Below are 15,341 nucleotides of genomic sequence, written 5' to 3'. Positions count from 1 at the left end.
AGCGTTGAGACCTGCTAATAGCCCCTCGGAGTGTGGCAGGAGCCTCTGTGTGCAGCACACCTGTTGTGGATTAGGGGTCATGGTGAATTGGAGTGAAGAGAGATCTCTGTCACAGTGAACGTCCCCGGGGAGCAGAGTGGGGTGAACAGCACCGGCCGTGGGGACAGGCTTTTCCCATGCGCTGCTGCACCGGGTGACCCCATGTGAGTGTTCCTCCAGTGCGTGCAGACCGCCCCAGGCCACTCCCTGCCTCCCACGCTGGCTAGCCGTATGCGAACACAGGCCAAAGCAGGCAGATCGTGCACGAGGTCTCCAACAAGTGGCAGGCCGAGGACCTGAACCCGTGCCTGCAGCAATTCACGCCTCACTCCTGTCACTCCATTGGATTGTGACTCATTACCCCGTGGGCTTGGGTGACGTTTACTAGCAGGGGCTCTGTCTTCAACCCCGTGCAACGTTCCAGCTAACAAGGTCCTAGAAGAGCTCCGTATTCAGTGCGCTGCCTCAGAAACTTTTACACGACAGTGATCTGAGAGTAGCATGGTAACCATAATCTAAGATTTTATCAGAGAAAAAAATCCACATTTAAGGTAAAAGCCATTCTTAGAGGTCAGGTAAGAAATTATTTTCTTATGAGTTTGAGAAAGCTATAAAATAAATGACTTGAAATGACATATTATAAGATACAAGAACAAAAAGTTACTCTTGAAGTCCAAATTGGGGGCGCCTGGGTGGCTCAGTCGGTGAAGCGTCTGCCTTCGGCTCAAGTCATGATCCCAGGGTCCTGGGATCGAGTCCCGGATTGGGTTCTCTGCTCAGCGGGGAGCCTGCTTTTCCCTCCTCATGTTCTCTCTTTCTCTCTCCCAAATAAATAAATAAATGAATGTCCAAATGGGGGAGGGAGATAAAAACAAATTCAGGAACCCAGGGAAATATAGAATTGACTGACTGAATGAGCAGTTCCGTGGTACATGTATTCTGGATGGAGGATGAATGTCAATAACCCAGAGAAAGCAGCCAGACAGAGTTTGTTTAATTTGACAAAGCTTCCAGCTTCCAGCCTTGTAATGAAAACGGAATTTAGACTAGGCAGGAGTTCTCTAAGCTTTCAGCAAAGCTGGGAAGATGGGTAGTTCGATGCCCTCCTTGGGGCCGGTACACCCCAGCGCCCAGGTGCTGTGGACGGTGCCTCCCGGCGAGTCACAGCTGTGGCCTTTCTGGGTGCTCTGGGTCGAAGTGTGTCCTCTGCAAATTCATGTGTTGAAGCTCTAGTCCCTCCAGACTTCAGAATATGACCTTATTTGGAAATAGGGGTTTTGCAGAAAGAATTAGATCCTACAAAGGGGGTTCATGAGGGTGGACCCCACCATCCGACTTCAATCCCAGTGTGTGGCTTTCACCCCCACGCATGGAAGCAATTCTGGGACACAGGATGGGTGTCATACGATTCAACTCGATTCTGACACTGTGTACCCAGAGCTACCATCGGAGCGCACGTGTGCACGGCCCAGCCCTCCAGGCGGCTCCCTGCTCGCCCACGCAGACACCAGTGCCCGACCGGCTGCCGCCTGTGCCTCTGACCGGGATTTTCCGCCGACGCCGTCCTCCGGGTTGGTAATGCGCTAGAGTGGCTCCCAGAACTCGGGAAACCGGTTACTTATGAGACCCCTGGTTTACTGTCTAAGAGAGAAGTTAGGAACAGCCAGAGGGAAGCGAGGCGTAGGGCAAGTGCCGTGGGCACACTCTGAGGGACGCACGCCAGCTGTGTCCTCCCCAGTCATGAAGCAGTCGCAGGAATCCAGACCCAGTGACATCTCAGCACGTGTTTACCTTGGTTTCTTGCACAGCCCACAAAGTGAAACACAAGACAGGCCACACACCAAATGAGAGAGAACAAGGGGCAGGAAGATAAGGAACCCAAAGCAAAGTCAGTGTGTGGGTTCACAGCGAAGATGGGGCTTCAGTCCAGCCTGGACAGCTCTCCGTACTAACTTACTATGTTCCCGCAGGGAAGGACCTCTGTTCTGCGCAGAGGTCAACCACGCGGAGCCTTCAGCGGCAGCTGGCTTTTTGAAGTGGTCAGACATAGAGGGGTCGGTGTCTGAAGAGTCTGGCAGTTTGCTGCAAAAATCCTCCCTTTTCAAAGAGATTTAATCAGTCGTGGGCCCCAGCAGACCTCCCCTGCTTCTGTTTGCAGTCAGTTTCGGGGAGTCGCCGGCGGGTGCTGGTCTCAGCGACATCTGATGGCTGCAGTGCCCTCACTGCTTGCCTCAGTGCACGGCACAGACCCCTGCGTGGCATCAGTGACTCCGTCTGGCTCTCTACCACACGGGCTGGGGAAAGGCTGTGGGCCTCCGGGCCATTACGCTCCCACATGATCCCCCACCCAGAAGCTCTTTGAACCCCGTCCTTCTGGGTTTTTATGGAAGATTCATTACACAGACAAGACTGACTAAATCACTGGCCATTGGTGATCCACCAACCTCCAGCCCTTCCCTCCCCAGAGGCTGGGCCACACTTGAAGTACCTGCTCTTCTTCCCGGCAACAAGCCCCATCTGGAGGCGCTATCCAAAGGCCACGTCGTTGACACAGCAAGACACCTTTATTGCTCTCAGCACTTAGGAAATTCCAAGGGGATTTAGAAGTTCTGTGCCAGAACTAGAGACAAAGAGCAAATAAATATTTCTTCTTATAAATCACAATAGCATAGCCCCAATCCAATATGCCTGTGTCCTTATGAAAAGGAGAAATTCGGACTTGGAGGAAAGATGATGTGAGGAGGCACAGGACGTCTACAAGCTGAGGAGAGAAACCTGGACAGATTCTCCTGGACGCAGAAGGAACCGGCCTGCTAACACCTTGACCTTGGGCTTCCAGCCTCCACACCCTGCGAGGCTACACACGTCTGTTGTTCAAACCCCCAGTGGGTTGGCGATTTACTAAGACACGGGGTGTTGCCCCTCGCTGTAGGGAACAGCAGCTCTGCCCCAGGCTAGAGTCCCAGGGATGGTGCTGCAGTCACAACAGGCTGCTGCAAGGAGAGAGAAGCTCGGGCTTCTGCCTCCCTGCGGACCACCCAGGGCTCCGTGGAACCCACCCTGAGAGTCAGCACCAGCCGCTTCCCCACCCCCCACAGCCTGGCGTGAGCCCTCACCTCCCGAGAGCCTCACTCCCTCCAGGAGAAAGCTCCGCAGACAGCTCTGCCTCAGAGTCTGTCTCCCAGAGCAGCCGTAACCCCGCACTGGGTCATTATGGATATTGGTCTCTACTGGAAGCTGGTTTTATTAGATTTACATCGACACCACTGCTCGGAAGCCAAACTACACTCTAACGGGTCTGAACCCAGGCAGGATGAGTCCCAAGGCTGCCTGGACACCCTCCCCTGTCTGAACCCCAGAGGATTTGGCCATGACTGGCACCCTGAGGACAGCCGTGCATCAGCAGCTCAAGGAGCTGGAACATGGAGACTAATATTTCTGGCGGCTAATGGCAGGGAGGTGCCTCTGCTGGCGGGGCCGAGACAAGACGTATTGGTTCCCATGAGCCGAGGTTCTGCGGACAAGGATGAGCAGACTCGCTCTGACCCAACACCAGGACGCAGGGAGCACAGAGCTGACCCCGCATCGCTGCCCAGGAGCACAGGGGAGAGCAGCAGGGGGCCCGTGGACCCCCCGGGGGGGCTGCACCCATGCTGGGGCTTTGCCAGCTGTGGCCATTCACAGGAGCACACTCAAGCCACCAGCTCAGCACCCACCCTTGTGAAGGGACACGAGTCCTTGCTGTGTCCTCACGGGTTGTCTGAGTGGGAGGGGGGAAGGGGCCCGAGGGATGCAGGAAGGAGCGGCAGAGACGGTTGACCCAACCAGGGGCTGGCCTCCTCCCACTCTTCCTTCCACCGGACCCCTGCATCCAAGCCCTCTGGTTCCCCAGGTCTCAGGCCAGTGCAGAAGGAAGAAAAGCCCAGATGGACAGATGTGCAGGGGTGGTCCCTTCCGGATAACCATGGTTTCTCGGGGTGGTAGCCATTCTGCCTTTGAAAGCCATGCTTATGAAACAATCGTTCCCTGTCTGGCTTCCGTGACAAGTAGGAATCAACCGTAGTCCCAGAAAAGCAAAAGAAAGCCATTTCATCATGGGGGGAGAAAGCATCGGGGGTCCCAAGGCTGCCTTCCCATGGCTGAACAAGGATGGCATCAGGTGCTCTATACCCTCCCCACATGTGAGGTTCTGTCCCCAAGGCCTGCCTCTCACTCGGAGGTGGGATGGGGGGGCAGAATTTAAGGCCGGAGGGAGCAAGAGGAGGATACTGACCAGCCAGCCACACTGGGGGGGGCAGGCACTGCAGGAAGCGCTTCCAAGCACGGGGGCCCGTTCAGCGCCAGGTGGGAGCTAGAACCCCTGGCCGCACATACTCTCTGTGATTGAAAGTCGACTCCCAGGGCCCCGAGCAGGGCCCCGAGCACTGTGCATTGTACAGGACACCTCTGGGGGCCATCAGGCAGGCGGCATCAGCGGCCTGCCCCCCCAGAAGCAGACAGGTGAGCGTTTCTGCCTGCTGCATCACGACACAGCAGTCACCGAGGAAATCACCATCGCCAGACTCCAAGAGGAACAACATGGGGCTCCCACACAGAAGAGGCCGTGAGGTCAGCTTCCATGCAGGATTGGTAGGTCCCTCCTGTAGGCCCTGCAGGCCCTCTGGTCGGCCTCACCTTCCCTGTGCCGCAGGAGCAGAGACAGGACCCCACCCCCACCCCACAAGGGACAGAGAGGGGGGTGAGGCTGGCCAGGTACCACGTGACCCACACACTTAGGAAGAGTCAGGCAGCACCCGCAGAGTCTAAAGCAGGAAACAGGGGAACCTGGGTGGCTCAGTGGGTTAAGCCTCTGCCTTCGGTTCAGGTCATGGTCTCAGGGTCCTGGGATCAAGCCCCACATCGGGCTCGCTGCTCAGCAGGGAGCCTGCTTCCCCCTCTCTCTGCCTGCCTCCCTGCCTACTTGTGATCTCTGTCTGTCAAATAAATAAATAAAATATTTTAATAAAAAATAAATCAAGCAGGAAACACTCCTCCCGTCCACGGTGACAAGCCCTGCCCACTGGGAGGGCTCCATGATCAACCCCCGGGAGAGGTGAGGTGACTGCGGTCAGAAGCAGGCCTGTAGGAGGACAACCAGCCAGGTTGGTGGGGCTCCCCACTTGATTCAAAGGCACCCAGAACTCTAACCCTGATGATGACTGGCTCATGGCCGGGAAGGGACAGGATGAAAGGGGCTCTTGAGAAAAAGAACACTCACCCCAGTCCCCGGGCTCGCCTGGCTCTTGGCACACCTGTTGGCCTCCATCCTCTGGCCACCAAAGCCCCTGAACATGTCTCCCAGGAAAGAGGCCATGCCACCAGCCCAGAGGCTTCTTGCAGCTCTTCGCCGGCCTGCAGCCTCCGAGCCTGGCCTGCACACCCGGGCCGCTCACCTCCGCCGGAGCTCCCGTGGGATGCCCCCCACTGCGGATGCTTTTCCCGTTGCACTTCCTCTAAGCGCTGGCAGGAGGCCCATCTTCCCAAGTCCCAGTCAGGCAGCCTGCGTGGAGAGAGAGGACATGGGAACACCTTCAAAGCAGGCTTTCCATCTCGCATTTTCACCACTGAGAACTTGGTTAGCGGCCGTGGGAAGGCATCTCTGAGGACAGGTGAGCCCGGCTGGTGGGCCACTTGCCGGGGAGCGGGTGGGCGTCCTGCCCATTTCTCATTATCAAAGTGCTTGAGCCCAGCCTAGCTGTCCGCTGCCAGAAGCTATCCCCAGAAGCAGAGGGAAATAACACGGAGGCCGCCAACAAGGCAGCTCTGACACCAAGGAGACGGATGATAAATTAAATGATGACTCTCTGGTGTGGGCACAAGACCAAGGAGGAGGGGTCGGTTACCACATTTCCAGCACAGCCCGCGGTAGAAAGAGCTCTGAGGTTTTCGGTGGGTCGATAGGGAAATGGAGACCTTAACCAAGGGGTTTAGATGAACCCCCAGTGTGAGGTGTTCACTTAGTGGCCCACGCGCCAGGCGTGATGGAGCTGATGGGTTTCATGCAGGCGTGCTCCTTCCTTTATGGCGCCACGTGAGCCGCTCACCACGTTCTGGGCCATGCTGACACGTCGCTCGGTGCAACACGACCTGGCTTTCTCACCGGTGGAATTCGCCATCGGCTACCCCGCGATGCCTGCCTCCACAGGCTACTTCCACGGCGGGCTGAGGGCGAGACGTCGTCCTGGAACCTGGGGGTGCAGAGCGGCTCCACCCGGCACCAGCCCCCCGGCTCTGGCACTCGCACACCTGGGCTGCAGGTGTGGGGGGCCTTGCTGCAGGCGCCATGCCGGCCACACTGGTTCCTAGCCCTGCCCAGTTAGGACCCAGTCTTTCATCACAGTGAACTTCCACGTGAGGACACAGAGATGTGCCTCTGGGTAGCATCCAGACCACAGTCTCAGAGGGCAAGAAGAAGGTCATATTTTCACGAGCTGTTACACAGAAAGCGGCCTGGCCACGCAGCTCAGTGAACAACGCCCAACGAGGCCATGTGATGTTTCCTGAGTTAAGGGAGGCTCCTGGGCGGGAGCTCCCGTCTCTGACTTTGGTCAGTGTGCCCGTTCCTAAAGGTCTCAAGACCTCATGTGGCACAACGGCCCCGTAGGGTGTGTTGGTGTCCAGCATGGACAAACTCAAGCCCATGCAGGTAGTAACCTCACCAATGACCTCAAAACCCTTTGTATCCAACTTCAGAAAGAGAAAACAGGACATACGGAACCTGTATGTTTGGGAAGTCACTTCTGTCTGTTGTCTGTCTGCTCTGGGCTCTAGAAAATGTGTAGCCCCTAAAAGGACCCCTGGTGCCACGTGGCTCCCCCTGAGTCTGGGGGCCCTAGTACATCTACAAGGACACCCACAGTACGGCATCAGCCCACCAGGCCTCCTGCCACCCTCCTGTGAGGCCTTTGCCCTTCCCATGTCTTAGTCCCCTAGGGCTGCCTAACCAAGCACCCACACTGGGTGGGCAAACACCAGAGTGTGCCTCTCCCAGCTCCAGAGGACAGAGGTCAGCGATGGGGGGTGGGCACCATCAGGCCTTCCAAGGCTCTGCAGAGTGTGTGTCCCAGGTCCCCACCTGCCGCACTCGCACAACCCTTGGCACGCATCTCCCTGATCCCTGGCTTGACCTTCAAGTGGCCTTCCCTTGTGCATGTCTATGCTCAAATCATCCCTCTTCACAAGGATACATATCACGTTGGATGAAGGGTACCCTACCGGCCTCATCTTCACCAATTACCTTTGTACAGAACCGATCTCCAAATAAGGCCACAGTGGGATGAGGACTTTCAATGTACCTTTTTGGGGGGGCGTGGGGGGGGCACCATTCAATCTATAACATCTGGTATCAGTGGGAGGCCAAAGAGATCCCCCACCTTCAGGGAGGCACAAGGATAGGTGAGCCCTGGGAAAGAAGCTGTCTCTTGCACTGGGTGCCTGAGACATCCTTGGCATTACTCCAACCTGAGCCCGGCTGCTTGTTTTAATAAAAGAGCCCCTAGGAGCGCCTGGATGGCTCTATTGTTATGTGTCCAACTCTTGATCTCAGCTCAGGTCTTGCTTGATCTCAAGGTCATGAATTCAAGCCCCATGTTGGGCTCCATCTTGGGCATAGAATCTACTATAAAAAAAAGAGAGAGAGAGAGAGCTCTTAGTCATGAAGGAACTGCACCCTCTTTGGACCCATGGAGGAACAAGACCCAGGACTTACATATCCCTCTTCCCTCAAGGCCTTTTCTCTCTCAGGAAACTTCATAGTCCCTTGGGCAGCCCTGGTGACCTCCTACTGGCCAGGCCAGTGGTCGCACAGACAGCAGAGTCCACACTGTGGCAGTGTGATCTCCATCTGGACCCCTGCTGCCCAGGCATGACCTCAGGATGAGAAAGCATGAGATCAGTCATTGGTCATCAGAAACATGCCCCCGTTCCTTGGTGTGGTGAGTGAATAGGGGTGTGTCGAAAAGTGCAAGGAGATCAAACCGTCCTTCCAGGCAGCCAAGAAAGTTCTTCACGGTGGCACATCATTGTCCACATGACCAAGAGGAGAAGAAGGAACAAAAAGAAAAAAAAAAGAGCACAAAGAACTGTAGAAACACTTCAGTAAGTCTTTCCCCAGAAACTACCCTGGAAGGAATGAGTAGGGAAATCACAGCACCCTTGAGAAGAAAGATTATCTGGAGCATCCCCTCACTGTTCACCGAGGGTCTTCACCTTGGCCGCCACCCGCACGGACAAGCATCTTTGCTGCGTTGGCATGTCAAGGAGCTGAGGCTCTCGAGCCAAATGGCCCTGAACTCCAGCTCTGCCAGATACTCACGACGTGGTCTTGTTCACATTGTGTCTCTTCTCTGAGCTCTGGTTTCCTTAGTTTTAAAATCTGGGTGAGAACGGCTCCTTCCTGGCTGGTTCGTTATGAGGGCCCCGTGATGTCGGTGCTCTCAGCATATAGACGTTCCCCGTTCCTGTTCATTCTTCTTTAGCCCTCAGACAATTCGATTTTTATGTTTCATTGTATTTTTAGTGTCAGATACTGTACAGCCAATGTTCAAATCCTCCTGGAAAGAGAATCCACGCAGGGCAACCTGCAGTGATCCGGCGGCGGGATTCTGAGAATGACGTCTGGTGGAGCCTGGCTGGGGAGCTGTCCAGTCTTGGACCCCGCTGGGCTGATTCCCTTCAGCTGCAGAGCAGGTGGGGACCTGCAATGCTGCCTTGTCCTGGGGACCAGGGAGCTGGTGCCCTCTCCCAACCATTCACTTCTCCATCCACTCACCCGGGGGTTCTTCCTTAACACAAATCCACAAATGCCAAACCTCCACGAGAGACCCACGAGGATTTATTATCTTGTTTGGCACTTTGCGTCCATTTCTTTCACAGGGCTTCAAACCGTTGGAGCACTGTTGTCTTTTCATCTCATTCAGTTCAGGGCCTTCTAGTCCAATTCAATCTGTTCCGGAGATCAAGTGATAACCTTTGATTCCATTTTTGGTTTTACCACTCCCATGGGGCAAACTCATGAGCTTTTGGTTCAAAGCATTTTGAAGAACAAGAGTTTCCAGCCCACCTTGGATCTCTATCTGCGTGGCATGGATGCTATGTCCCATGGTATTCCTCGGGCAGGGCCTTCATGGAGCACACTTGGAAACTCTACAGGGTAGAAAAGAATGACATCCGGAAGAAGAAATGCAAACAGTAGAAGGAACAGGAACATCCTTTCTGACGCGGGCTAAGAGAACGGGATTTGAGGAGGGTGAGCTGAGTGGGGAGGACACCTAAGAACCTGGAGGGTCATATCAAGAAACCTGTATGCAGCTGGACCTCACTCAGGCAGCACTCACGGGAGCTCAGTGCCCTGGATACGCCTGATGGCAGGCAGGGCTCCCCATGCCTGCGCAGGACGAACCGTGCTCAAGCTACGGCTTGGTCTGCCCCAATTGCTCTAACAAAACACTGTAGACTGAGAGCCTGAAACAACAGAAGAGTATTTTATCCCCGTTCTGGCAGCTGGATGCCTTAGGTCAGGTGTGAGCATGGTGGCCTGTGGTCAGGCCCTTCCTCCATCCTGCACATGGCCGTTGGCTCACTGCCTGCTCACCTGGCTTCTCGGAACCAGCATTGAAAGGGACACACATAGATCGCTCTTTTTTTTTTTTTTTTTGTCTTTTAAAGGATTTATTTATGTGTTTGAAAGTGAGTGAGCTGTAGGCGGGGTGAAGACAGAGAGAGAGAGAGAATCTTCCAACAGACTGTCCACTGCACACAAAGCCTGGCTTGATCACAGCACCTCAAAATCACGATCTGAGCTAAAATCAGGAATCTGCGGATTAACCACTGAGCCACCCAGGCACCCCTCTTCCTCTTTTCATAAGGCCACCCAACCCCCTGGATTAGGGCCCCAACCTTATGACCTCGGTAAGTTTTAATTACCTCTGAGGGTATCTCTATATTCAGGGCTTCCACATGGGAAGTTTTGAGAGACATATTCAGTCCACAGTATCCTTAAAAAAAAGAGAATAAAGAAGGAAATAAAGAAAAAGAATATGTGTATACATATGTCAAATTAGCAAGGGCCCAGAGATAATAGTTAATAAGTAAAAGACTACAAGAGAACCACCACCACTACTTCATAGGACAACTTTTATTTTTAATTTATTCCCACTACCTTGGCTCATTTTTTTTACATATAGATAATTTTTAACCTATTTAACATCACAGTGAGCTGTGCAGTACATCAAATTCCATAATAACCTTCTAACCTGAACTTTTTGATACATACACCTGTGTTTTTCTTTTGCATTTCTATTTTTTGAATTTCTTTTTTTAAATTTTAGTTTAGTTTAGTCTAGTTTATTCCTTTTTTATTTTTATTTTCTAATATTCATATAGAGTTGAACTTCAAAGTAATCCCCTTTCCCCAATCAATACTACCCCTATAGGTAAACCAATTTTTAATCCCCCTTTATCTTAGGAAAGTTGGGTCCTTTAACAAAGATATCAAGATACATCCAGGAAGAAATAAAACAAACTTCCTCACCCACATTGAGAATTTATAACCACTCTCCCATATTTTTCTTCCACCACTGTTTCTGTGTTTTTGTGTTTGTCCTGATAGTATATAAATCTAACACTTGGGGTTCTTTTTGATGAGGTTCTTCCTTTATTTGCATATATATTTTTTTTCTCTTGTCATATACTTTTATCAGTCTTTTTGTTTGTCTGTTTTTGTTTGTATACTTCATAAATCTTATCTTGGGGCCCATTTGGGCTGAACCTTCTCTTTCATCTTTTCTTTCTTTCCTGTCTCTCTCTCTATCTTTTTTTCTTTTTCTTTTCTTTTTTTCTCTTGTTTGGGTGGGGAATCCTGATTGCTCAGAAGGGTTCCAGGATGCACCTTGACTGCACCACGGTTGATACATCCAGCTACATCTGTTCAGTCATCTCTCACCAAAATGACTAGAAGGAAGAATGCCCAACAGAAAAAAAATACAGAGGATGGACCTTCTGCAACAGAGCTAATGGCTATCAACATAGACAATATGTTGAAAAGAGAATTCAGGCTAACAATTATCCAGGCAATAGCTAGGTTGGAGAAAGCCAAGGATGACCAAACAAAATTGATTAGGGCCGAGCTGAAAGCGACCAGAGAAGATGTTCACAATGTTATGGCAGAGCTGAAAGCTACCAGGGCTGAGGTTCACAATGCTCTCAATGAATTCCAATCTAATCTAAATTCTCTCAAAGCTAGGGTAACTGAGACAGAAGACAGAATTAGTGATCTGGAGGACAAACAGATAGAGAGAAAGGATCAGGAGGAAGCCTGGAACAAACAGCTTAGAAACCACAAAAATAGAATCAGGGAAATAAATGATGCCATGAAACATTCCCACGTCAGAATTATTGGAATCCCTGAAGGGGAGGAAAAAGAAAGAAGTCTAAAATATATAGTGGAACAAGTTCTTCATGCAAATGTTCCCAATCTTGTGAATGGAACCAGTGTTCATGTACTGGAGGCCGAATGGTCTCCACCCAAGATTATACATTCCAAAAAAACATCAAGGCACCTGATAGTCAAATTGAGGAATCATAATTATAGGTATAATTTCTTGAAAGCTGCTAGGACAAAGAAGGTCCTTACTTACAGAGGAAAACCCATCAGAATAACGTCAGACCTGTCCACAGAAACCTGGCAAGCCAGAAAGGGCTGGCAAGATATATTCAGGGCACTAAATGAGAAGAACATGCAGCCAAGAATACTTGATCCAGCAAGACTGACATTCAAAATGGATGGAGAGATAAAGAGTCTCCAAGACCAGCAAGGCTTAAAAGACTATGCAACAACCAAGCCAACACTGCAGGAAATATTAAGGGGGGTCTATAAAAGAGGAAAAATCCTAAGAATAGCATTGAACAGAAATATAGAGACAATCTACAGAAAGACTTCAAAGGTAACATGATGTCAATAAAAACGTATCTATCAATAATCACTCTCAATGTGAATGGCCTAAATGCACCCATAAAATGGCACAGGGTTGCAGGTTGGATAAAGCGACAGGACCCATCCATATGTTGTCTACAAGAGACCCATTTTGAACCTAAAGATACACCCAGACTGAAAGTGAAGGGATGGAGAAGCATCTTTCATGCCAGTGGGCCTCAAAAGAAGGCTGGGGTAGCGATTCTCATATCAGACAAATTAGATTTTAAACTAAAGACTGTAGTCAGAGATACAGAAGGACACTACATAATTCTTAAAGGGACTATCCACCAAGATGATCTAACAATTGTAAATATCTATGCTCCCAATATGGGAGCAGCCAATTACATAAGAAAACTGTTAATCAAGATAAAGAATCATATTGATATGAATACATTAATAGTAGGAGATCTTAACACACCTCTCTCAGAAATAGACAGATCTTCGAAGCAGAAAATCAAAAAAGAAACAAGAGCATTGAATGACACACTGGACCAGATGGACCTCATAGATATATACAGAACATTCCACCCTAAAACAACAGAATTCTTCTCAAGTGCACATGGAACCTTCTCAAGAATTGACCACATACTGGGTCATAAATCAGGACTCAACTGATACCAAAAGACTGAGATTATTCCCTGCATATTCTCAGATCACAATGCTTTGAAACTGGAGCTTAATCACAAGGAAAAGTTCAGAAGGAACTCAAACACCTGGAAGCTAAAGACCACCTTGCTTAAGAATGCTTGGATCCACCAGGAGATCAAAGAAGAACTGAAATAATTCATGGAAACCAATGAGAATGAAGACACTTCGGACCAAAACATATGGGATACAGCAAAGGCGGTCCTAAGGGGGAAATACATAGCCATCCAAACCTCCCTCAAAAAAATTGAAAAATCCAGAACACACCAGCTGACTTTATACCTCAAAGAACTAGAGAATCTACAACAAATCAAACCAACTTCACACATAAGAAGGGAAATAATCAAGATTAGAGCTGAGGTCAATGAGGTAGAAACCAAAGATATAGTAGAATGTATCAATGAAACTAGAAGCTGGTTTTTTGAAAGAATCAATAAGATCGATAAACCATTGGCCACACTAATCCAAAAGAAAAGAGAGAAAGCTCAAATTCATAAAATTATGAATGAAAAGGGAGAGATCACAACGAACACCAAGGAAGTAAAAACTATCATCCGAAGTTATTATCAACAGTTATATGCCAATAAGCTAAGCAACCTAGATGAAATGAATGCATTCCTGGAAAACTATAAACCCAAAATTGAACCAGGAAGAAATCAACAACCTGAATAGACCGATATCTAGTAATGATTTTGAAGCAGTGATCAAAAACCTCCCAAAAAGCAAGAGCCCAGGACCTGTTTCCCTGGGGAATTCTACCAAACTTTCAAACATTACGACATTCTCCTGAAGCTGTTTCAAAAAATTGAAGCAGAAGGAAAACTTCCAGACTCTTTCTATGAAGCCAGCATTACCCTGATCCCCAAACCAGGCAAAGACCCTACCAAAAAGGAGAATTTCAGACCAATATCACTGATGAATATGGATGCTAAGTTTCTCAACAAGATCCTAGCAAACAGGATCCAACAGCACATTAAAAAGATTATCCATCATGACCAGGGGGGATTCATCCCTGGGCTACAAGGATGGTTCAACATTCGCAAATCAATCAATGTGATAGAACAAATTAATAAGAAAAGAGAGAATAACCACGCGGTCCTCTCAATTGATGCAGAAAAAGCATTTGACAAAATCCAGCATCTGTTTTTGATTAAAACGCTTCAAAGTATAGGGATAGAGGGAACATTCCTGAACTTCATCAAATCTATCTATGAAAGACCCATAGCAAATATCATTTTAAATGGGAAAAAGCTTGCAGCCTTCCTGTTGAGATCAGGAACACGACAAGGATGCCCACTCTCACCACTCTTGTTCAACATAGTATTAGAAGTCCTAGCAACAGCAATCAGACAACAAAGAGAAATAAAAGGTATCCAAATTGGCAATGAAGAAGTCAAACTCTTTCTCTTTGCAGATGACATGATTCTTTATATGGAAAACCCAAAAGACTCCACCCCCAAACTACTATAACTCATACAACAATTCAGCAATGTGGCAGGATACAAAGTCAATGTACAGAAATCAGTAGCTTTCTTATACACTAACAATGAAAATACAGAAAGGGAAGTTAGAGAATCAATTCCATTTACTATAGCACCAAGAACCATAAGATACCTGGGAATAAACCTAACCAAAGAGGTAAAAGATCTGTACTCGAGGAACTACAGAACACTCATGAAAAAAATTGAAGAAGCACAAAAAGATGGAAGACCATTCCATGCTCTTGGATTGGAAGAATAAACATTGTTAGATCCCATTGGAATGTTTCTTTCTCTATTTGTTTTCTTGGAAGAGACTTATAAACCTGCACTACTACGACTCTAAACACCCTTTCTACAAATCCTGTGAAACTCCGTCTCCTGGACATTTAAATGAGAAGATAAGCATTCCAATAGGACATGCATGCCCAGCTTTGGCTGGGACTCCAAGCTCTAGAATTATACCACATGGACTACATGTCATCATCGTGAGAGCGAACACAGCACATTTGCTACACTCATGGTTTCGGGCAGGTGTACCCAGCCTGGGACTGGCGTGCCTCTCCTCCCCTCCTTGTTCAGCTCTACAGGCTGGGGGAGGGGACTCCGCACTGATTCTCCCCAGATAGGTGAGAAATCTCTGCCATGTGCCAAGAGCCACCCCTGGACCTGTCTGATGATGGCCTGAATCAATCCACCCAGAAAATCCAGAGCTAACCCCCTCACCAAGCACAGGGTGGGCTGTGGGAGTTATTCCTCACTCCATGAATTGATTTTGACAAAAGCATTGAGCAACTGCCAGGAATGCGTCTTGTGTCCCAAGAGATCCCCCTGACCTGAACCAGTCCTGTCTGTTAGCCTGTCCCCCTCCTCCTGCTCCAGGACCCCAGGGACATTCTGCTCTGAGATGGCTGTGACTCAGGCAGTCATGCCTGGACTTGCATGGCGTGCAGGCTCTGGGCAGGGCAGGGGAGGGGAGAGTGGCTGGGCTCTGCTGCTGGGGCCAACCTGCAAGGCAGGTCCTCCTGGATTTGCCTTCCTCAGCTTCCTTCGGCACCCGGCAACTGTCCTTTTCAGGAGCTTTTCCGTGAAGAGAAGAGATGAGATTGCTCTTGCATTTCAAAACATCCGAAGGCTGTCCCTGCCTTTCCCTCGGGCCAGTTGAG

Source organism: Mustela nivalis (assembly GCF_964662115.1).
Source record: "Mustela nivalis genome assembly, chromosome: 3".
Classification (NCBI taxonomy): Eukaryota; Metazoa; Chordata; class Mammalia; order Carnivora; family Mustelidae; genus Mustela; species Mustela nivalis.
This window is presented reverse-complemented; position numbering follows the sequence as displayed.